We start from the raw sequence: 24,301 nt of genomic DNA on the forward strand, positions 1-24,301 counted from the left end.
AGTAATATATATATATATATATATATATATATATATATATATATATATATATATATGTGTGTGTGTGTGTGTGTGGTAATACAAATATATCTGAGAGACCAGCAAAGAGAAAACAACAACCGTGAGAAAGAGTGTAAAGACAATATTTTGTCAGTCAGACGTAAAAATGGACTAGTTATACATGAAATTAGACTCACGTCTTAACAATTTTCTGTATCCTATTTATGGGTCACTATGGAAATGTTTCAATTTTAAGCCAGATCGTTGGCGTCAGTACTTTGCGTCACCATTTCTCCTTCTCTTGCCGACCAAATACGGGCGGGGAGAACTATTACAACAGCAGTATTCGAACTCTAATCCTCTGAGTCAAGAGTGACAGGAAATGCGTGTGTTAGTGAACCCGGCTCTTTATAATGTCCGAACTAATTGTATTTCTCGAGCCATATCAGTTTTACTTGTTCTTCGCCTGCCGAGTGCAACATAGTTTTATTCACTGTAATTTGAGGGATAAAACGTAGTGAATGATTTGATGTTCAGCAAGATAATACACCAGAGGACATAGAAGAAATTAAAGAACACCACCTTAGTTTGATACCACACGATGATCTACCTTGAAATTCAATATGTGAAAGAGCCAGTAAATGACGAATGTTCTTGAAGTATGTAATTACATTGATGTACGCTTTTTTTCCTCGTACTATTGTAGATAACGACGATCTGAGATAATTTCTCTGCCTCAGAAATCATTACACATGCACGTTTAAAGTGCGTACGTATGCACAGAATAATTCACCTAAATCTCGTATTCGCACCAAACCTGATTATTCTCTTAATCTTGATTTAACTGGTAGCGTAGACGCAGAAATTGAGTCAACCACCGAAATAAAATAAATCCTTAACTGTGTCGAAGAATTATTTGACTCAGGTAGACACGGAACCACGTGAAATGCCCTGTGCCCATACTTAAGTACAGTGTTTGACATTCCTATTACAGTTAAATATCTGACGAAATTACTGTCACCACATCTACGTAAACTGCTTATACATTGAATGATGTATGGCAACTATCTTAATTTATTTTATCTTTTAATGCAACACAAAGCTACTGGAAGATCCTATGTGAACCTGCGCTTTCGATTAGGTTCATAATATTTAAAATAATTGTTTTAATCGGAAGCAGTAATTTCATTTTGTATTTGCATAGAACAAGTGATGAACGTCTCCACCAAGGTTCCTACGATGCCTTAGAAAGAGTTTTTATGATACGTACTTTCGATGTACTATAGTAACAAGAATACTATATAGCCAGGTGCATAGTCCGGATCCGCATCACTCGAATTTTTTTTTTTTTTTTTTTTTTTTTTTTTTTTTTTTTTTTTTTTTTTTTGTATATTTGGACTGACTGCTGGAAACCAGTGACAGTTTCAGTACAAGAAAATATTAGTTCCCGTTTCTTCGTTAGAAAACTTATGAGATTATTTCAATTCCCATACCACACACACATTGAAGCGGCCAAGAAACTGGTGTAGGCAAACGTATTCAAATGGAAATGAGCGTTTGTCGTCATTGGCACGGAGGTCCCTCCGGGGCAGGTGCGGCCGCCTTGTTGCAGGTCTTATTACATGCGACGCCACATTGGGCGATCTGCGCGCCGGATGAGGATGAAATAATGATGAAGGCAACACAACACCCAGTCCCTCAGCTGAGAAAACCCCGACCCCGCCGGGAATCGAACCCGGGCCCGTAGGACGGCAATCCGTCACGCTGACCACGCAGCTATCGGGTCGGACGCGAATTCAAATACAGATATATGTAATCAGGCAGAATAAAGGCTTGCGGTCGGCAACGCCTGTATAAGACAACAAGTTTCTGGTGCAGTTAAGCCGTTTACTGATGCTACAATAGCAGGTTGTGGCGGTACGCCACATAACGGGACAAAAGTGATGTAAAAATAACTTCGCAAATATACCAGAAACTGACGTCGTAACACAATAAATATTATCGCAGAAAAATAACAGAGACTGAAATCAATTAACGTGATCTGCGAATGTAAACAATTGTCTTTTACAAAAAGATCGCTCTCTCTTCCGTTTTGTTTCTTCTTAGTGTAAGAAGCCATTCTGTGACGAGGCACGGTGTAAGTTTCATGTAATATTTTGCTTCAATATAATCAAATAATACTTAAAACTGTTGCTAATGTTTTTCTGTAACAGCTCCTATACACATGAAATGATATATATCAATAATTTATGCAAATTTTATAGGGGAACATTGGTGCAGAGGTCAGTGCCATTGTTCTAAATGATAACGTCATAGAGTCGTAATGAAAGTCTTAAGATCTGCAAATTTTGATAAGTAAAAATAAATGTAAATGTAGTAAAATTCTCTTGATTAGCGGTTCTTCCTTCGAAACAGGAAACGAATTCCGTTTTTCCGATGTTGAATCATAACTGAGTAAAGTGAATTCTATAACTTCTTTTAATCCTCACTAAAATGGAATTGCGAGAATCTCCTAAGCTTAACATTCTCATATCAGTATAAATAAGTTTCTAAAACCAATCCTATTAACAATGAGTACATTCATCTAATAGCAACTTCGACGAACTATCGTGTCCGGTAAACTAACTGCGAGAAGTACCACAACTGAGTCATTGACGTAAATGATTTTCCAGTTGTAAAGCAGCCAGAATCTCACTAACTCCAAATTTTCGTAATCTATAAATACCAATACATAAAAGAACCACCCCAAGGTTATCAAGATTTAAGAGACTTTTAACGTGGTATTATAGTCGGATCACGAGCGACGAGACACAACATCTCCGGGGTAGCAATGAAGTGGGAAATTTCCCGTACGACAATTTCACGAGTATACCGTGAATATCAGGAATCTGGTGAAACATCAAATGTCCGACATAGCTGCTGCCGGAATAGAATCGTTCAACGTGACAGAAGTGCAACCCTTCCGCAAATTGCAGCAGATTTCAATGATGGGGCGTCAACAAGTGTCAGCTTGCGAACCTTTCAACGAAACATCATTAATATGTTCTTTCGGGGACAAAGGCGTGCTCGTGTACCCTTGATGACAGCACTACACAGAGCTGTACACGTCGTCTGGGCCCGTCAACACCGACATCGACTGTTGATGAATGCAAACATGTTGCTGATCGGACGAGTCTCTCGATTTTAGCACTTGTTGGATCTTACAATTTTTTCAGTTGTGTGCGTGTGTGATGCTTTTTCGTAAGTCAGATGGTGTATCGACAATCTCATACACTCTGGACATCTAAGTGAATAATCGTTCTGCAACCACTTCCCCAATGATTTTAGAAATTCTGGTCAAATATTATATATCCTTCTGCGATACCTGATTTTATCCTTACAAACTCTTCTAAAAGCTGACTGTAATACTGCATCCTCTCTCTCTTCTCCATCGATGTTTGATTTTTCCTCTGTCGCATCAACAGGTAAGTCATCCACTTCATAGAGGCCTCCAATGTATTCGTTCAACCTGTCCGCTCTTTCATCTGCATTTCACAGTTGAATCCCCTTACACTTTTGAGTTTCCCACGTTTGCTTCTCATTTCACCGAAAGTTGTTTTGAATTTTCATCGTTCCGAATCACTTCATCCGACAATAATTTCTTCTTCGATTTCTTCACAATTTTCGTGCAGCCATTTCGCCTTTGCTTCCCTGCATTTAACATTTGTTTCATTCGTAAGTGGCTTGTATTTCCTTAGTCTTGAATATCCCTGGAAATGTCTGTAATTCCTTCTTTCGTCGATCTATATCTGCCCCTGAGTATGCCTTATAATCAAATATCTGATTTCGGAATTTCTGGCTGACCGTGATGTAATCTAATTAAAACCTTCCTGTATCTCCCTGCCTTTTCCTAGTCTATCTCTTTCTCTTGTGATTCTTGAACAGGGTACTCGCTATTATAATCTGAAACTTACTGCAGAACTCAATTAATTTTTCTTCTCTCTCATTTCTTTCACCAAGCCTATATTCCGCCTCAAATCTTTCTTGTACTGCTTCACCTAACGGCGCAATTCATTCCTCCATCAGTATTAGTTTGTCGTCTTCCTTTACGTACACCACCCTCATATAATTTTTGTGTCCCTTCATTTGCGGCTTGAGACGTCGGCATGTATACCTGAACTATCGTTGTCGATGTTGGTTTCCAGTCGATTCAGATGAGAGTAACCCTAACACTGAACTGTTTCCAGTAACATACTCTCTGTTCTACCTTCCTATTCATAACGAATCCCACTCTCGTTAGGCCATTTTCTGCTGCCATTGATATCGTCCTGTACTCATCTGACCAGAAATCCTTCTGTTCTTTCTATGTCACTTCATTGACCCGTACCATAGATAGATTGGGCCTTCGCAATTTCGTTTTCAGATTTTGTAGCTTCCCTACCACATTAAAGCTTCTGACATTCCACACCCCGACTGGTAGAAAGTTATCCTTTCTTTGGTTATTCAATCTTTTGCTCATAAGATCCTCCACTTTGGAGATCAGAATGTGGGACTAGTCCGGAATCTTTTGCCAATGGAGACATCATTGTGTCACTTTTTCCATTACATTCCACACGTCCTGTGGGTACACATTATGTCTCTTTAATGCAGTAGTTTCCATTGGTTTCTACTTCCTCATTCCGTTGATCATTGCTGATTCTTACACCTCTAGCGGCCGTTTCCCACATCACGGGCAAGAGATTACCCTGAACCTCTGTGCGCTCCTCCTCCCGCTTTGACAAGGCCATTGGCTGAATGAGACTCACTTCTCGTACAAGAAGTATACTGTCACCATTACTGATGATTTTTATTCTAAATTTGAGCAATGGTCCGGTTCGAATCCGGGGCCGAGGATGTTTTGATTCCTAGACTACGCATGCAAGGTTTCTGTAAAAAATAATACGTAGAAAAAAGACTGTAGTGATTCCTATGACCAATAAATTTCCACTGTAGTAATACTGACGTAGAATCCATCGAGAAAATGAGCAACTTTGCATTCTTTTTAAGTTTGTCTGGTGACGTTAGGAACGCAAGTGTGAAACAAAATGTTCATTTTTATTTTATTTCCATTTCTGGTTTTCACACGAATTCTTCGTTTTACCTAAGAATTTAGGATGAGGCACCATCCAATATCATCAACATCTATGTTGCACAATATGCAGGAAAATGTGTCCAACGAGGAGGCATTAAAGTAAATTTCAGCTATTTAGCGGCGCAAAGTGCAGGACCGTATCTGAGGTTTGGCAGTTTCTCGATATTTTGCGGCTCCAAGAGCGGGGGAAAATTGCTCTGAGCCGAATACACTTCTTAGCCACTCGTTATTAACCGCCACGGTTGCAAGTATGGGACAAAGCACGTCGTTAGGTTGATCGCTTTTGTTGTCCCGTGCATATGATAGTTCAACTGACAATTTCAAAATGTACTGTCGTATAGGCATGAAAGTGATTATCTGAAGTAAATAGAACATCGAGTATCCCAAAATTGGAATCACTTGTAACAGACATGAATTATACACTCCTGGAAATGGAAAAAAGAACACATTGACACCGGTGTGTCAGACCCACCATACTTGCTCCGGACACTGCGAGAGGGCTCCACAAGCAATGATCACACGCACGGCACAGCGGACACACCAGGAACCGCGATGTTGGCCGTCGAATGGCGCTAGCTGCGCAGCATTTGTGCACCGCCGCCGTCAGTGTCAGCCAGTTTGCCGTGGCATACGGAGCTCCATCGCAGTCGTTAACACTGGTAGCATGCCGCGACAGCGTGGACGTGAACCATATGTGCAGTTGACGGACTTTGAGCGAGGGCGTGTAGTGGGCATGCGGGAGGCCGGGTGGACGTACCGCCGAATTGCTCAACACGTGGGGCGTGAGGTCTCACAGTACATCGATGTTGTCGCCAGTGGTCGGCGGAAGGTGCACGTGCCCGTCGACCTGGGACCGGACCGCAGCGACGCACGGATGCACGCCAAGACCGTAGGACCCTACGCAGTGCCGTAGGGGACCGCACCGCCACTTTCCAGCAAATTAGGGACACTGTTGCTCCTGGGGTATCGGCGAGGACCATTCGCAACCGTCTCCATGAAGCTGGGCTACAGTCCCGCACACCGTTGGGCCGTCTTCCGCTCACGCCCCAACATCGTGCAGCCCGCCTCCAGTGGTGTCGTGACAGGCGTGAATGGAGGGACGAATGGAGACGTGTCGTCTTCAGCGATGAGAGTCGCTTCTGCCTTGGTGCCAATGATGGTCGTATGCGTGTTTGGCACCGTGCAGGTGAGCGCCACAATCAGGACTGCATACGACCGAGGCACACAGGCCAACACCCGGCATCATGGTGTGGGGAGCGATCTCCTACACTTGCCGTACACCACTGGTGATCATCGAGGGGACACTGAATAGTGCACGGTACATCCAAACCGTCATCGAACCCATCGTTCTACCATTCCTAGACCGGCAAGGGAACTTGCTGTTCCAACAGGACAATGCACGTCCGCATGTATCCCGTGCCACCCAACGTGCTCTAGAAGGTGTAAGTCAACTACCCTGGCCAGCAAGATCTCTGGATCTGTCCCCCATTGAGCATGTTTGGGACTGGATGAAGCGTCGTCTCACGCGGTCTGCACGTCCAGCACGAACGCTGGTCCAACTGAGGCGCCAGGTGGAAATGGCATGGCAAGCCGTTCCACAGGACTACATCCAGCATCTCTACGATCGTCTCCATGGGAGAATAGCAGCCTGCATTGCTGCGAAAGGTGGATATACACTGTACTAGTGCCGACATTGTGCATGCTCTGTTGCCTGTGTCTATGTGCCTGTGGTTCTGTCAGTGTGATCATGTGATGTATCTGACCCCAGGAATGTGTCAATAAAGTTTCCCCTTCCTGGGACAATGAATTCACGGTGTTCTTATTTCAATTTCCAGGAGTGTACTATCAGACAACTTACACATCATTAGCAAAATGTTTTATTTTCTGAATAAATGAGAAAAAATCCTGTTTCTCATGAATGAAGGATTTTAAATGACATAAAAGTAGATTAGGCTACATGTACCTGTAGACGGCATTATTGTAGCCACGTTAAGAGAGATACCAATCTCCACCATTGCATCATTTTCTGTTGTTATCTGGAGTATAGCCATTATTTCAAGATCTTTTTATGTAGGTTTTGTAGACATCACGTATGATATACAAAATTTCGTCTAACTTAATATTGTCAACAACGTATTACCATCTGCTGCTAAACTTCTACAATCTCAGCTCTTGCCACATACGCTTTCTATGAGCATCTGCCTCACATTTTATGTCCTAATTCTTAGAAATTTTACCTGCTCCTGAACTCCTTATCACATGTTTATTCTGAATAGGGGTTTTCGTAGAATAGTGCCCTTGACTGTTATTTCTAGTGCATAATCATTTAATATTATATTTTCTGATCACATAACTTTCAACATCTTCTTGTTGAGTAACAGATAAAATGCTACTCGTTTCTTGCTGTCCAATTACCCTTCTTCAACAATAATCTCCTTTCATGTAGTGCTGTTTCATGTATATCTTCCTCAAGTACCTTTGAGCAGTTAAAATTGTAATTGCGTTTTTTTTTTTTTTAAGAAAACATTCATCATACTTGAGAGTGCTCCTCCCATATCTTCTACCGTTTTCCATTATACCTCCAACATTCTACTCACCGCACTAACTGGAAAAGGCCATTGTACTGAACAAAGGTATCTGTTGTACTCATTGTTGCAGTGGCACCAATTTTCCATTGTTTGACGTGCAATTTGTATTGGGTGGATGCACATTACTGATGTTTTTATCGTTATTATACAAGGAATAACGTTAAGAAGCCTCCTTATGCGCATTATTCTTCACTTCGTATATCAAGAGCTAAACTCCAGGCGGTAACGAAGAAGAGCGAATGTATTAGGCATCTGACTACAGTATGTCGAAATTTCTATCGCAATATATGTAAACCTTGTGTTTTCTACGGTCATCTAGAAAAATTTGACGAGACTGGAGAAACAAGGTGGCCGCGAATCTACCAAGCACAAGATGAACGGTCCTCTGTTAGTTTCTTTCACAGATTTAACTGCTGGAGTTTCTTGCTTCTTGCAATGCTCGTAACACCGTGAATTGCTAGTGTAACGACAATGGTAGTTTGTTAAGGTAAATATCTGAGCCCCTTGTAGAACAAGTGGAGCAATTTTTCCGGCTCATCATGAAGGGGATTTAACTATGAAGAGAGATTTAAACCGGGAAACTTGTCACAGATCTGGCCCTGTAAATCTTTGTTTCGTATTTATTAGGGTGAGAAAATTTACTTAGCATTCATTTAGTAACTGAACGCAGTTAAGTGATTCTTTGTATGGAAACGTCGGAACTGTGTATAGTATTGTTATAACAGTTCTAATTATTAAAGCAGTAGATGAAAATGCTGAATTTCGATAATTATTCAGGTTTAATGTTTAAAAGCTGTGAAAATGTAACTCATTAAATTCAAAAATTGAAATTCACAAAAGTACGATAACGCACTAGGTATTTTCTTCGTTAAAAATATTTAGAATTCGTTAATCACTTGTTACAACAACACGCGATGCACCAAAGTTTTCTACTAAACGCCTGTCTTCCTCGTAGAAAATTACCAAACGCCCGTGTCCTAGTGACAGCAGCGTCACGGTTTCAAAACAGTAATATAATAAAACAAATCCTACTTCAGATATACAGATGATACATAAAAATTCAGATAAACAAATATTCATTAATACGCAAATATTATTAAAGTCTTGTGTCGTCGAAAATCTGGTAATTCTCGTGCAGTAACATGCAGTTTTTGATCTCCGTGAGCAGAAGTTATTTAAAGCAAACGACACACTTTCGACCTTCGACATACTTAAATACAAGCAATTGTGCTCTGCAGCGGCTTTAAATGGTAAACTGGGACAACCTAGGAGCTCTTTTCACTACCATGATAATTACAACGTTATACAGCTTTGCCATGCGGAAAATTGCGCCCTCAGTCACGTCGGAGAATTCTAGCTACTCTACATTACTGTATGTGACAATGAACACCTTTCACTTGCACTTTGAACTTTAACGACCCGTTGTTGACGGCAATGCACTCTCTCTGTGTACTCTATTGTGACATGGCATAACACACAACGACGTACACGGTACAGTCACATTAATGTGGCCATCGCTTATGTCCGACGTCAATGTGCAATAATCAGTAACAGACGGCGGGTAGCAGCATTAGCTGTGGACAGTGTATAGAGCGTGTTGGGAGACACGAAAAACACTGCAGTTGCTATTGTAATGCGGAAACGGAGCGCTATTTCTGACGTCCAAAAGGGCATGACCGTTGACTTTCGGACCAAGAGTGGAATCACTTCCGAAACAGCTGCGTTTGTAAACCGTTCATATGCCGCCGTCATTAAAATATACCATGCATGGCAAATGATGCTGTCCAAAACCGTCACTGAGGCGAAGGTGGTGCACTAAAGGCCATATACGACAGTGATGAACTTCGGCTGAGGAGGTGTACATGCACACGGACGTACAGCTGTTGAAGAGGCTGTCCAGATGAACCGAGGGGCTGTCAGTAGTGTATCCCCAACAACCCGGCAGCGAAGGCTGGAATTTCCTTGCCATTACTGCAATTGGACAACCACTGAGAGGCAACAAGTAGCTTTTTCATGTGAATCACGTTTACACTCCATCGAACAAATGGCCACAGTGTGTATGCCATGGAACTAAAAGCAAACTCCCTACAACAATCGTCCGAAGGGTCCAGGCTGGAGGGCATTCCTTGAATGAGTCGTCCTCCTGGAAGTCGCACTTTATCAATACAAGTAAGCATCTATCCTTGTGGATCATGCCCACTCTACATCCAGTTTGGTTTTACACAGCACGATGGCAGGACAATGCAACCCGTGACACAGCTTGCAGTGTTACAACAGCAGCAGGATGGGTTTACCGTACCCCCCTGACAACCATATAACCGGGCGTGAACTCAAAATCTAGATCGTCCAGTCTCGATCGGGGAGTTCGTACCGTGGACCCACAACCGCGGAGCCTCGTGAAGCTGCCCACGGCACTGGAGTCAACATTGATTCACATCCCTGTCGGTATTTCCCGTACCTCACTGACTCTCTTCATGCATGTCTCTCAGTGATCTACGCTGCAAAACGTAGTTAACAAGGCTTTATATAGATGGTCACATTAATGCAACTGAACACTGTATATTTAAAACATATCATGGCTTTCATTGTTAGATGCAAAATTAAAATACATCACCCTGTTGGTAACTCACAAACATTATCGAGCTGTTACTATTTATGTGTGTGACACTTTTGTCGAGCTCAAATGTCGTCATTCAGAGGTTCGTGCTCCATGCACATTCATTGTCCAACAAAACGGCTGTAGATCTGAAGATAATCATTTGATGATTAAAACCGGTTACCGTCCAATAAATGTGTTTTGTGATATCATATTTGGATCACTTATGTCTCCAGTAATGTTTTCAAAAATAGCGATATATTTTCGTTTCAAGAGTCTAAGAAAATGTACCCTTGCAGTATCAAGATATAAATTTAGTAGTTAAAGAGATACTGATGCTGTAATAAAAAGACACCGATTTCAGCCGTAGTGTTGATAAATAAAATGAACTGACGTTGACATCATGATCCACTTCGATATCTGTTTCGAAATATCATATAGACCGGTTACCGTCCAATAAATGTGTTTTGTGATATCATATTTGGATCACTTATGTCTCCAGTAATGTTTTCAAAAATAGCGATATATTTTCGTTTCAAGAGTCTAAGAAAATGTACCCTTGCAGTATCAAGATATAAATTTAGTAGTTAAAGAGATACTGATGCTGTAATAAAAAGACACCGATTTCAGCCGTAGTGTTGATAAATAAAATGAACTGACGTTGACATCATGATCCACTTCGATATCTGTTTCGAAATATCATATAGACACATGCTCAAACTAGCACTGCATTTCAAACTTAGGCCTATTTTATTTCTGATTCGTTGTGCCACCTGCAAGAGGGAGGAAGCAACTGGCACCAGAACAGCTTAATTAACCTAAACGTTGAATGAATGTTACGACGAGAAATATACCTTCTAGCATGGTGCCTGAGATTTATGGCAAGTACAGGGTGACACAAAAGTCCGTTAGCATTTGACGAATTCAGTACTCCACGGGTTAATGTAGGTAGAGAGGTAAAAATCGACACAATTTCTTGAAATGATATGTGATATTACTGAAACCAAAAGAAGTGCACAAAATGACTAACAAATCACGCTTCATATAGTACAAATACAATAATTACCTTAAGAACTGAGTTTAGCGGAGGTGATGTTCTGTTCCACAAGTGCTCCAAATGTAGTCGAGGGACGATGTTGTGATTAACGCTGTGCAGGATATCGTGGGAATTTTCCGTCGGATGTTGTTCTTTAGTATCGCTTAATCAGGTTGGGCGATCGCAGTAGACTTGCGACTTCAGGCAACCAAACAACCAATAATCACACGGATTGAGGTTGGGGACCTGGGAGGCCAAGCATGGCGATTGTGGCGGCTCAGCACGTGATCTTCATCGAACAACATGCACGAGAGACCTTTCACATGTGTAGCAGTATGGGGTGAAGCACCATCTTGCGTGAAAGTCGTACCTTCCAGCAGGTGTTCCTCACCCAGTCTAGGGATGATCTGACTCCTTCTCTCACTATAGTTCCTTTTATATACGACCAGCCTTCGCACATGACTTTGCCCGCGTGGGTCTCGAACTTGCGTCAGGTCGAGAAGATGCAATTCTAGAACACAGCGATTCTAAACACTCTTCGCGCTCTGGCTCACTTTCTGCTAATCTTTTCATTCGCGTTCGTGTGGCTTCAGCAGAAAAAGAAGAAAGGTTACACCGTTTTCAAGTAGGCATTATTACTGTTCCGTAAACTTATCAACGATAATAGTTAGACTAATTGCAGAATGAATTCAAAAATGAAGAAGTTACATGAACGGAGACACTGATATGAATCACAACAATCGTATCACTTCGCTTATATTGATAAGAGACGATGAAAGCACCTGAAAAAATGCCGAAAGTGATTACTAGTGTCACCTCTAAAACCTTATCGACGATAAGAGATTTGTGGTACCAACTGAACAAACTTATCAATGGTAATACGACAATCGGATCAACTATAACAGTTACACCTACTCAAAAATGAAGTCAAGAATATCAATTGATATCTGGATTTAACTGTCAAAATTATTATTACTGTGATGAATCATTCCAAATTACTACTTTTTACGGATATTATCATTGCAATCCCGGTTTATTTAGTTTAGTTTTATAGAACTTTTGCCATCCCGATTTTTTCTTCCAATGTAATGAAATGATCCTCACACGGAGCTGAGTTGATCCACATAGAAAAGTTTTACCAATTTTACTCAATTCGATAAGCAACTCACACTTCAATAAAAATTTGGTTATGGTAAAATTATTTTTAGAAAGGTTTCTAAGACAGTTGCCCTGTATCTTCCACTAATTCCGATTTCCTCGTAATAACGCAGTTAAAGAAAACACTTTACATGTGTAGATAATTCGGCTTCTAGGCGGCTCATCAAGGTGAAATATGTAGCAGATTTTAAGGTAGGCCTCGAACAATACAGCTGTGGAAACCACATCGATTTTCTTGTAACAGGGACGTACAAACACCCTGACAGATAAAGAAATAAACAAAAATTGTAAAATTAATTCTTTTGGTTTCTGTTGCTATTATAAAGATCCCTCTTACTAAGTTCTCTTAAATATTCCTTGATACAGACATCAACTACTTACAGTTTTATTATATGTACAGTTTCTCATATGGGTTCACTGAGGTGTTGCTGTCTAGCGCCATTTTTTGGCCAGATTTTGCACTTGTTTTTGCTTTCAATAAAATCACATTTGATTTTAGGCGAGTGTGTCAACTTTTGTCTCTTTCCTTGCATTATTCCGCGAGATAGGGCGTTTGCAATTATTAGCCAATTTTTGTCTCATCCCCTTACGCTCTATGAAGATAGGTTTGTAAAAAGTGTTGATGCAAGAGAGATCTGAAAAGAGGATGAAGAGAGTTCGAAGGTGGAGAGAGAGAGAGAGAGAGAGAGAGAGAGAGAGAGAGAGAGAGAGAGAGGATGGGAGCACGATGGAATGGCTTCTATCTTACTTTTTACAGCCGTCCTCCACAGCTATTGCCCTAAAATATCTTGGACTAACCCTCGACCGGCATATAATGAGTAACCGCCACCTATTAACTACCCAAAAGGCAGCGCACAATAAACTAAAGCTACTAAAGCTAGTATTAGGCCAAATTTAGATCCATAAATTATGCTCCACACCTGCAAAACCCTCATCTGACCCATCATTTGTTATGAAAATATAGCACGGATCTCTGCCCCACGGAAATTCTATAAATCTCTCCAAATCCTCCAACGTCAAGCAACCCGTCTCGCTTCCCCCAACCAGACCCTCTATCATTTCATCAAATTCCCACCCATCCTCACTCACTTTGAACACCTATGCGTCTCCTACTCTGTCCGCTAACTAGTTTCCAATAAGCCCATTGTCCTCCCTCTGATCACCAACCTCCACACACTCCATACCCTATCAGAACGCAACTTAAACCAAGTCCCTTTCCCAGTGAAATCCATCCTTATATTTACCCCTTCTACCAACTTAAATCCTTCTCCACCTACACCAGTTCACATCAGAGTTCCTCTATCCTTTTCCATTTACACCCACCCATATACCTTTCTTCTTGTGCCACTGCCCTCTCATATGCCATTGCTCCTCCTCACCTTGTGTCCTTCCCAGTATCTGCTTCATCCCCTACCTATCATTTCCATAGTTTCCCCTCCTAACAGACCAATATCTGCTTAGCCACACATCCTCCCCCCCTCCCCTGTGGAACATATTCGCTCCTCCCCGAACACTTTTTCACACTGTGGAAGTCCTTCAGGTATTAAATGTAAGTGCAGTGCTTCAGTGGTTTTTCACAGTAGAATTTCACCTCATCGCAACTGTGTTTCAAATTATGTATATTCTTCGTCCTTTTAGCTGTTGGTCACTAATTCTTAACTTAAAATGTAAACAGTCCTCATATTTTTATTCTTTTATCACCTTTTGTGCCTTTCTATGAACTCTTGGCTGAAGAGCTGACAGCTCACGCCCCCCCCCCCCCACTCCATATGGGGCGTAGGGAGTGAAGTAACAATAAAGAAAAAAGGTATGAGGGAGTCTGAGAGAAAGATGCAAGTAAAAATGGAGAATGGTAATGGGGAAAAGTAGAAACAAAGTAGGAACGTGGGAGAGGAATCTGACAGCAGCTAGCAGTTGAAGGTTGACCGGAAATGCTGAAGTCGTGCTTGCCGCATGTCTCTGTCTTGGCAAGGTCGTCTCTCTGCTTAGGTTCCCGCACGACTGTAGCGAGCCACCGCCCTCGCAAAGGAGGGAGGGGAGAGCAGCAGCCTCGCGATAACGCGATGGCGCCGCGGAGTGCCGGCAGATAGATGCGGCGGTCGAAAGAAATATTTGGTCGTCAGCCTTTGTGGTGGCGCGAGTCGTCGAGAGATGAACGACCAGCCCTGCGCCTGCGATAGCGGCGCACGCTGCCAGCCAGCCGGTCAGTGTGTGGCGCAGTGGTGTGGCTGTGAGGGGCCCTGCATTGCGGGCAGGCAGCCCCGCACGCTGCGCAGGCGACCGACGTGAGAAACGGCTGGAAGCCCGCTTCATCTGCAGCCGCCCACTGCGCCAGTGTCGGCCAAATTATATTGCAACACACGATTTAAGCCGGAGTCCAACTAGACACGACCAATGTGTGGTATTTAAATAGGTTCCTAGCAAACTTTGCTTCGAGGTAACACGTTTTTCTTCTCGAGCGTCATGGGAGTGGAATTTACTTTCTGTCGAATAACAGGAATAGCTTTCATTCTGCAGCGAAGTGTGCGCTGACATGACTTCCCGGCAGATTCAAAGCTATGTGCCCGACCGAGACTCGGACTCGGGAAGGTAGGAGACCAGGTACTGGCAGAAGTACAGCTGTGAGGACGGAGCGTGAGTCGTGCTTGGGTAGCTCAGATGTTACAGCCCTTGCCCGCGAAAGAGAAAGGTCCCGAGTACGAGTCTCGGTCCGGGACACAGTTTAATCTACCATGAAGTTTCAGCTTTCATTAAGGTTAGAAGCTGAAATACACAGCTGTACTGATTTCTAATGTGGCTACCGATTTCGATTAGATACTGCACATCATCATGGCGTACAAGGCGTATTCGAGTGTGCATTCTACAACTGTGATAATCATTGCTTAAATTCTCCATTTTGGTATAGCATATAATACCATAAGTATGTAATGTTATCTGACAATAAGGACTGTTTCAGTTGTAGCAGCAGGCAAGTTAGCAACGTTGTGGCGCGTACGCTGAAGTTTACAGTGGTAAAATAGAAATACATTATGTGTTATCGCATGTTATATCAAAATTTCGAGAATCATTAGTTATTGTGATAGACGAATGCATAGCAAATACGTCTCCTATGGACTGAGGATAGCCATAATGTGATCAAAACCTACAGTCATCATACAATAAGTACAGCTGTGTATTACATGATTATGTTCCTAGATATTGTATAACAATTATAATATATATGACTCTGAGGTTACGATACTTCAGCTCCATCGCCTCCACAGATAGCTTCATCTACTTCTTTCGATACAAAACATGTACATTACTTTCCCCTACATTACTGTAACTGTTACTACTGACTAACGAGTCATTACAATTCGTCATACATTCTACCTCCACCAGATTTAGAGCCACCTCAAGCTTTCTTCTGATCACAGAGTTTTCCATCAAACGCACACTGAAAAGTTGAGACATGGTCACATATTTAGACAGTAATCCAGGAAGTGTATAATACTCTCCTTCCTTCAATGATCACACGACTTTTGAGACTCAGACTATCAATTTCCATCAGGAAAGAGCATCTTCATATCTGGTTTAGAACATATCCCATTCAATTTGGCCATAGTGACATCTTATGGTGGTGTGACTATGGCTATATTATATTAGGACATGTTGTAACACAGTCCTTAATATAGCTATTGCCGTGAAAAACCGATAGTACAAGGACTTAAAGTTTTGTGGTAATTGGCGGGATAAAAGAAAGTAATTATACAAATACATTCCATCATTCACTTCTCTTTCAGTAAATAAATTTTTCAGCCCCATATCATCATTATCGAATATCTCTAAACATTTAGCAACATATCTTGCTTCCTCTTTATGGCTTCCCCCTTTAAAGTTCTTCCTCATTTTATTTTTATTTCTTATAACTTCCATCTCCATCATTGTTAGTTTGTTTGCCGAATTTTCTACACACAGAGAATTTTTAAAACATCATGCCCTTTTCAACGCTGGTTTATTTCGACACCTCCGGACTTGAGATGCAGCGATCTCTAGTTTCTCAAGCTCTTAATCTGGTGCTGCATTTCATAAGGCTCCTGCCACTCAGATGTTCGTTCCCGATTTTAATTTACGCTGTGAGAATTCCTATTTCTGTTTCGCCATTGTAAATTATTCTTATAACTGTAGTGACAATGGTGACTATTATAATTCCTGCTCTGGTACACACTTCCCTGCCTAGTGTTCTTCATTTTCAAAGCCTGTTGAAGTTTCTCCATAAAATCTAAAAACTCGTCATTGGAATATGTCAGACTGTGGAAAAGATCCCATTGTAAGATATCCGGTAGTCGTATTTTGAGCATTGTAATCTCTGTCAACACTCAAAGCGGACGATTTATTTGCGTCACCTTTACCAGTTATCGCACACAATTCCCTATGGACCCAATTCCGTGTCTGAAACTTGTCCGTTTAGGAACTTATTCTATAGTCGTGTTTGTCTCTGTTCGCTCCTGAACTTCTTCAGAAAACGACTCTCCAACACTTGATGGGTGGTAAATGAAGATCTCATCAAATCTGCTCATGACTGTCCACTGCCCTTAAGAAGTCCTTAAGAGGACTTAATTTTGGCCTCTTCCGACATTCCTCTCAGAAAACCATCCCTAAATGCAGCAAGAAAATGAAATGTGTGGTGTTTTCCATCATTTGTAAAACACTTTCTCGTTCCTCAACCAAGTCCTGGAATAGCAAACACAGTACTTGCCTTATTCATTGCTAAAGAATTTAATTAGGCCCTCATGTCTTTTATCAGCAGTTCATGCTGCACAGTTCCTTTACTTAATTTTCAGTCAAACTTTTCTCTACTTTTAAGCACTTACTCTTCACGTTCTACTATTGTACTTGACATAATGTTAACAGATTTAGTGGTTACTTTCCCAAGTGCATTTTGCCTTAGCACATAGTTCTTAATTTCACCGACCAGCTCGTTCTGGATCTTTCCCAACTGTTCCGCCGAAATCTTTATCTTCTGCATTAACTCTGGTATTTAGCAGGCCAACATCCGTAAAAATTATCCTCATGTCTACCATTATAGCTTTTAATTTTGTATCAATAGGCCCTTCAACATCTGATTTAATTTTTGCACCTCAGATTTTGCATTTTCAGTATTTGAGTTGATATTAGTATTTCCCTATTCCATTTTTGTACTCTATACTACACTGCATGTCTTTGTACTCTATACTACACGGTATGTCAGCAAATACTTACACTACATTTATATCGATATGGTGTCTCTTCTTACGGGCAAGATCTGCAGCCGTCTAGAACGAAATTATAATTATATATCAATAGTTTCAACTGTTGACGCTCGTTGACATATATCAACTGGGACTGTTGAAAATATGAAAATATGTGCCTCGACCGCGATTCGATCCCGGGATCTCCCGTTTATATGTCAGACGCTCTATCCATTTGAGCCACCGATGGAACAGAAGGTTGTGCGAGTTCAGGGATTACACCGCACACGTCTCCCGCGAGACCCACATTCTCACCTTATATATTCACACACTACATTCGTCGTGTCCCTACGCAACCCACTCATTATTCGTGGAAGTCATTCTTACCAAGTTCTGTAAGAGTTCGTGCAATTTGTGTACATCCGCTCAGAAGGAGGAAGTCTTTGCCGGTGTTGCCAGAACTATATACTTATATGGATATGGTGCCTGTCCTTTCGGACATGTCCGAAAGAACCGACACCATATATAGTTCTGGCAATACCGGCCGTGACCTTCTTCTTCTGTGCAGATGCATACATATTACCCGAACCTTTACAGGACTTGATAAGAATGTCTTCCACGAGTAATGAGTGTATTGGGTAGGGACACTAGGAATGTAGTGTGTGAAAATATAAGTTGAGAATAGGAGTCGGGGAACACATTTTGACCTGTCCCCATTGATATATATCAACACCCGTCAGCAGCTGAAGGTATTATTATATAAAAAATTACATTCGTTATGACAATGAATTGTCTGGAAAGTTGCTTCCATTCGCTGATTTAGGACTACCTACCCCATCAATAAGTTCTATTTCGACACTACCGCATTCGGAGTTTGGACTAACTGGTGCACTAGTGTTATCTGAACCACTAATACATTGTGGTTGTTCATTCGTTATAGACTCCATTACTACCGATGGCCCTGAAGATTCACACAAATTAACGCTACCGGTGCATCTACTTAAGCTATCGGTCATGCTGGGTGCTTTTTTTGTGTGGCTGTTACCGATGCCGCCGCTAAAGAACTCCAAGTCGCTACCGCTAGCCTGCGTTGCCATGGACACCATTGGCGCTCGTGTTGCCATGGAAGTCTCCGCTACTGCGGGCCGCTGCATACTGGAAGTCTGCATAGCCTTCTTTCTTGGAATACTTACTTTTCCACACCTAACTTTTGCCAGCGATTCTTACGAGGCCAACGGCTGTAAATTCTTATACTCAGAGACCCTGGGCATACTGCCTATCATGCAATAGATTTTTCGGACCTGGATAACAAATATCGTAATATATTACAAGTTTATTTGGAACCGTAAAGGGATTTGATTTACATCCTGGACGAGAAAATGCCAAGTGCGACTGTAGCTACCAGTTACCACTAGGGGAGTTGCTTTTCTAAACACCATCACTTACGACCAAACCAGCTACGTTTTTATCAATCGTTACTTGTACGTCAATTACCTGGGCTACACACGACTCTGTTTAAAAAGAACAGGTCGACATGGTGATAGGGGCGAGTCGCATATGTTTGTTTTCACGACTGCAGCTAATTTTCCGCAAATAATGACCTGCAGCAGTGCTGCTACAATCAATTACTCTATGAACTGGCTAGAATTGCCAGATATTGAAATCTAGAGAAACACAAAATAAAAGTAAAATGAATAATTTAGTAACAAGTGTTATATTGTAATGTCTGTAACTGGTGTAGACGACAAAGAATTAAGTTGAACAATGTTTACTCCAGACAGGACATCTAAAATGAACCGGAAGTGATCCTATGATATTCAGTTAATATAGGGACAGAAAATACTCCTATCAATTGCAGCAGAGTTAAGTTGATAACGTTATGAGAATTATAGCAAAATCCCCAAACTAAAAAGTCTTCAAAGATACGTGAAAACAGAGCCCATTTTATAATCATAATACACAAAATATTAACCAGCTCAAAACAGTTCAGAGTACAATGTAATTATTTAGGGATTAATACTGGCAATCTGATGAATAGAAGCTCATACCTGTCTTTCCTCAGTTCTGTAAAGCCAGCGGAAATCGTTAGAGCTCTCCAGAGCACATTCAGACCTAGTACAGAGTCCTTTCAAAAGTTAGAGACTTGTAGTTCCCGTTGCTGCCAAGAATCAATCACCACACGATTGAATGCCACTCGTTACCATAGGCAGGTTTGCCTTCTTTAAGTACAAATGCAAAAGTGCCCATAATCGCTCCATTGAGCTGTTCATTCGAAAAGTCGAAGTCTCCACTTGACTCTCGAAGTGTTCCGCTGCTATCTGCAGTCCCCACCAAAAATCATTGCTTTTAAGTTCTACAGATGTGATTTGACCCAATTTGAACACTTCCTGGACTAACTAATATATCCCCACAACATTTAAATAAAAGAATGTTATAAGTATTCACTAATACTTAGATCATTCACAAGTATTACAAACAAAGTTTTTGTTAATTAATAAATAAGATGTTATTCTAGCGCAAGTGGGCTCACATTATATGAAAACGAACTGCCATGAAATATCGTTTAAACAATTATGTATACCTGCTTGACAAGCATCGTATAGTTCTCTATATGCTAAGACACATGATTAACCGCTTAGAAATTAACACAGTTTTTAAAAGCACTTGCAATCAACGTTTAAATAAAGTCCCTGGCAAAATAGTAAAGTTCGTTAAATAGCTACACAAGTATGTCAAGAAGAAATGCAGTTGTGTAGAGTGGAATGTTGTGACAAACATGTGTGTAATAAGAAATATGTGCAAGGCATCGTAACTCAATAAATAAAATAAATACAGGTACGTGGCTTTGTGAGATAACAACTATACTCCAATACCATCATCTGAAATATTATTTGTTAAAATTATAGGAAGTATTTAAAAGTTGTCAGTTCAAAGTTTAGTTGTGAAAATTTTTCGCCATTGAAATATTAACTTCTGAGGTATTAAAGATATGGAAAATGTTATTGTTTCATTGTCTGCACCACATTTTTCTGAGATTGTAAATGCATTCAGATTAGCTTTCATACTTGACTACAAATTGTTATAGATTCTCAAAAAGCTGCAAGAAGCCGTCTTCCACCTTGACGGACACTCCACCATTTGTGGCGCATCTGCACTAACGTCACATTACCAACAGCTACCATGGCTTTGTGATCTACCCTTTCTAGTGAAGCTGCTTGCCACTGTACCTGGTCTCCCCCATATCGGTCACCTAGCCAGAGCTGCCGGGGCTCGCCCTGAAAAATTCTCCCCCCCCCCCCCCTTATACTACCTCTAGGTGGCCAAATCACTCGCTTACATAGGCATTACGTCACTCGTTCCTTGCAACTGCGTCTGCCTGTCCAACATATTTAACTGTTCTTGTTCGAGATATCCATTCTTTTTCAACTGAATTGTCTAATATGATGTTCGTGATCTCGTTATACCCATCCTTAGTGAATGTGTCTCATCATTCTCCAGTACTGCAATATCCCACGAAATACGACACAGATTTTTTTCTTTCTATTGGAACTATCCAGTTTTTTCTGTGGCATTCGAAAGAAGGATGTAAGAGAACTTCAGTAACATAACATGATTGGATTTGATCAAATAGTACCAGGATAACAGCCCCGCAACCCAATGTCCCGCCTTCATTAGGAGAGGTTCCACAAACGTCTGCCCTATTATACCAAACGTGAACAAATTCGTAACTCACGTGTGATTCTTGTTTTTGCCTACGCGTTTAAGCCCGTCGCTCTGTGTTTTGTTGTTTTAGCAGTCCAATAACCTGCTCGTGAAGATATTAGTACTTTCACAATGTATACGACAGCCGAACAAATGAATATGTTTATGGTGCATGTCTCCAAACTATCAGAGCAGCACTGCGGTTGCATGCTCAAGAGTATCCAGATTGTACCAACCACTCACGACTAGTCTTTGTGACCATTACACACAAGTTCTAGACAATGGAAGTGTGGTGAATAAAATATACCAAGAAAGCAGAAGAGCTGCTGACCAAAAAGGTAGACCAAACACTTTAGCGGCTGTAACACTCAATACAAATGTCACTAAGAGGCAGCCTGGGAGAGAGATATCAATCATCTCATTTCATCCTCTCCACATTTTGCTTCATTTACAGCGTCACGGCAGTTATTTGAAAAATTATTACGGTTTTCCGAATGTTATCTACTAAAATTGCAAAGTGACACAACATATTTAAGTAAAATTTTGTTTCAGGGAGAAGCATCGTTTACAAGCCATGTGCAAGTCATTATTCTCAATATACACTAATCGAAAATTGAAACCCCACGCTGACCCAAAGAAATGGATAAATACAACGCTATTGGTCTGTCAACGTTTGGTACGTGTTTTTCAAGACTCTGTTTTGTTGGTGGGAAACTTTATACACTCAAGTATGTCGAGTTCTTACAAGGGAACTCCCCATCGCACCCTCGTCAGGTTTAGTGGTAAGATGGCCCAATCGATAGCCTGTCAAAAGCTCAACACAGATAAAGGAAGAATATAGGAAGAAGGTGTAATGAACTGTGAAAAAACAAGCAAATTCGAAACAGTGAATAACCCAAGCTCAAGAGCGAAATTGAATAGCAATGGCGTGTGGTTATGTTATCACGTTGTTGGAGTGTGAAGAGGGAGATCTGGGTTCAAATCTCTCTCATGCTCCATATATGTACATATTTTCTAACAAAATTATGAACTGTCCCTCAGGTCACTAACGTGTCTGCTATATTCAAATGTGTGTCTGTGTCGTGGTGTACCGTTCGTTTCCAACAGAAAGGTGTAAGAATGGGACCTCCCGGCCTACGCACCATCTATTTCTTCGTCACAAGTACCACGTCCTATGATTCTGGCGTTCCGTTTTGGAAGTTCTGACTCTAGCGTTACTTCATTTGCAAAATAGTTCACACCCGTTCATTTGTTGTTTTTATTTCTGTGAGAGGTTTATGCCGCATCTCGCCTGCTCTTGCTGTTCATCACATTTAACTGCGACGGCAATATATTCTTGTCACATGACTCGTATTTTGTAACCAGTGTATAGTATGACTATTGCCAAGACTAGAGAAGGAGAATACACACGTCAATGACCGGACGGATAGCTCATAATTTTGTGAAAAAGAAGACACTCGGAAGGTTTGGACACGGATCTCCCGCTATGATGTGCAACACCGTAACCACACAGCCACGACGCCACGATTCATCTTGCTCGCTCGATGTTGTACATCTTGAACTTGGGCGGTTAGATTTTGCTTCCTTTTTCACAGTTCAGTACACCTTCTTCCTGTTTGCATAACTGATCTGCGTTCAGGTTTTGACAGACTATCCAACTGGGCCATTTCATCAAAAAATATTAGTGAGATGCGATGGGGAGTGCCTCTTTTTAGATATCCTGTTGCAGCAGGTATTGGAAGACACAGAAAAAAGAAAAGTTGATGTAATATTTCAGTGACCGTAAACTGTAAGAACTGCCTGGACGTCATGACATACTCCGCCCTTTTTTCGTTATGACTTGGGAAAAACTGCACATCGATGCATTTATTGAGTGTGGATACGTCTGATGTGGCTTGTCCTAACTTCCTCATTTTGTATAAAAGTAAAATGAATCTGACATAACCACGTCTTGTCGTCTTGTTATTAAACATGGTTTGGTTTGAACTTCAGCAATAAATAACTTTTATGAGTCCGTGTCACACCCTGTGGTCGCATCTTCGTCAAACGAAGCAGCTGCCTGCCGTAAACATTGTTGACTCTTCACTGAAAATAGTAGAGGTAGGGGTGTGAATGTGGAAACCCAGTTTGTTTTTGCTGTATAAAAGAAATGTTTACTTCTCTTTCAGCTTCAAAAATTAGCCAAAGCTAATTCATAATGTTTTAGCACTGAATGTAATATTATGAAACACAAAAACTAAATACGTTAAAAATTGAAAAACATTTTCTGCTTGCACAACAACTCACAAATTTTTCAAGAAGTGCGGGTAATGTGGAAACGCCTTAAAATTTTGGGAAACTAACTACTTCAAACGAAAACTATTGAAAATGTTAGAAACTATTTTATTTTATATCAAATTTAAATTATAAAGAAATGTTTTGAAACGCAACTGTGTTAGATAAATGCTTCGTAAGCGAAGTTCACTTGCAAAAATCGGGTATGTAAATATCTCCTTCATTTCCGGCATCCAAAGAGTGATTCCACTCCGCACACACTACACACTTAATCCACAATTCTCCCCAAATGTCTTTGGAAAATGCACCTTCACAAAAAATACAGATTGCATCTTCTTCAGCACGTTTTTCTTCCCCAACTGCGAGATCCTAATGTTACTTGCCTGAAGAGACAGTTGGTGCATTGGGCTCTTCGCCTGAACCCTCAGATATCTCAACCCGTTTTTGCACGGTTTTCTAGGAGGAGCTCCTCGTTTTTCTTGCTTTGGTCAGGTGCCTTAGGAAGCTTCTGTTTACCCTTCAGTAATGAGTCTTCAAAGCGTGTTTTATAAGGCGAAGATGTCAAAACAGCTGAAGAACCTAGTTTACGTCCTCTGTTGGAAACCGTCCTCTTTAGAGAAGGGACTG

The sequence above is a fragment of the Schistocerca piceifrons genome, chromosome 7, assembly GCF_021461385.2.
Source record: "Schistocerca piceifrons isolate TAMUIC-IGC-003096 chromosome 7, iqSchPice1.1, whole genome shotgun sequence".
Taxonomy (NCBI): Eukaryota; Metazoa; Arthropoda; class Insecta; order Orthoptera; family Acrididae; genus Schistocerca; species Schistocerca piceifrons.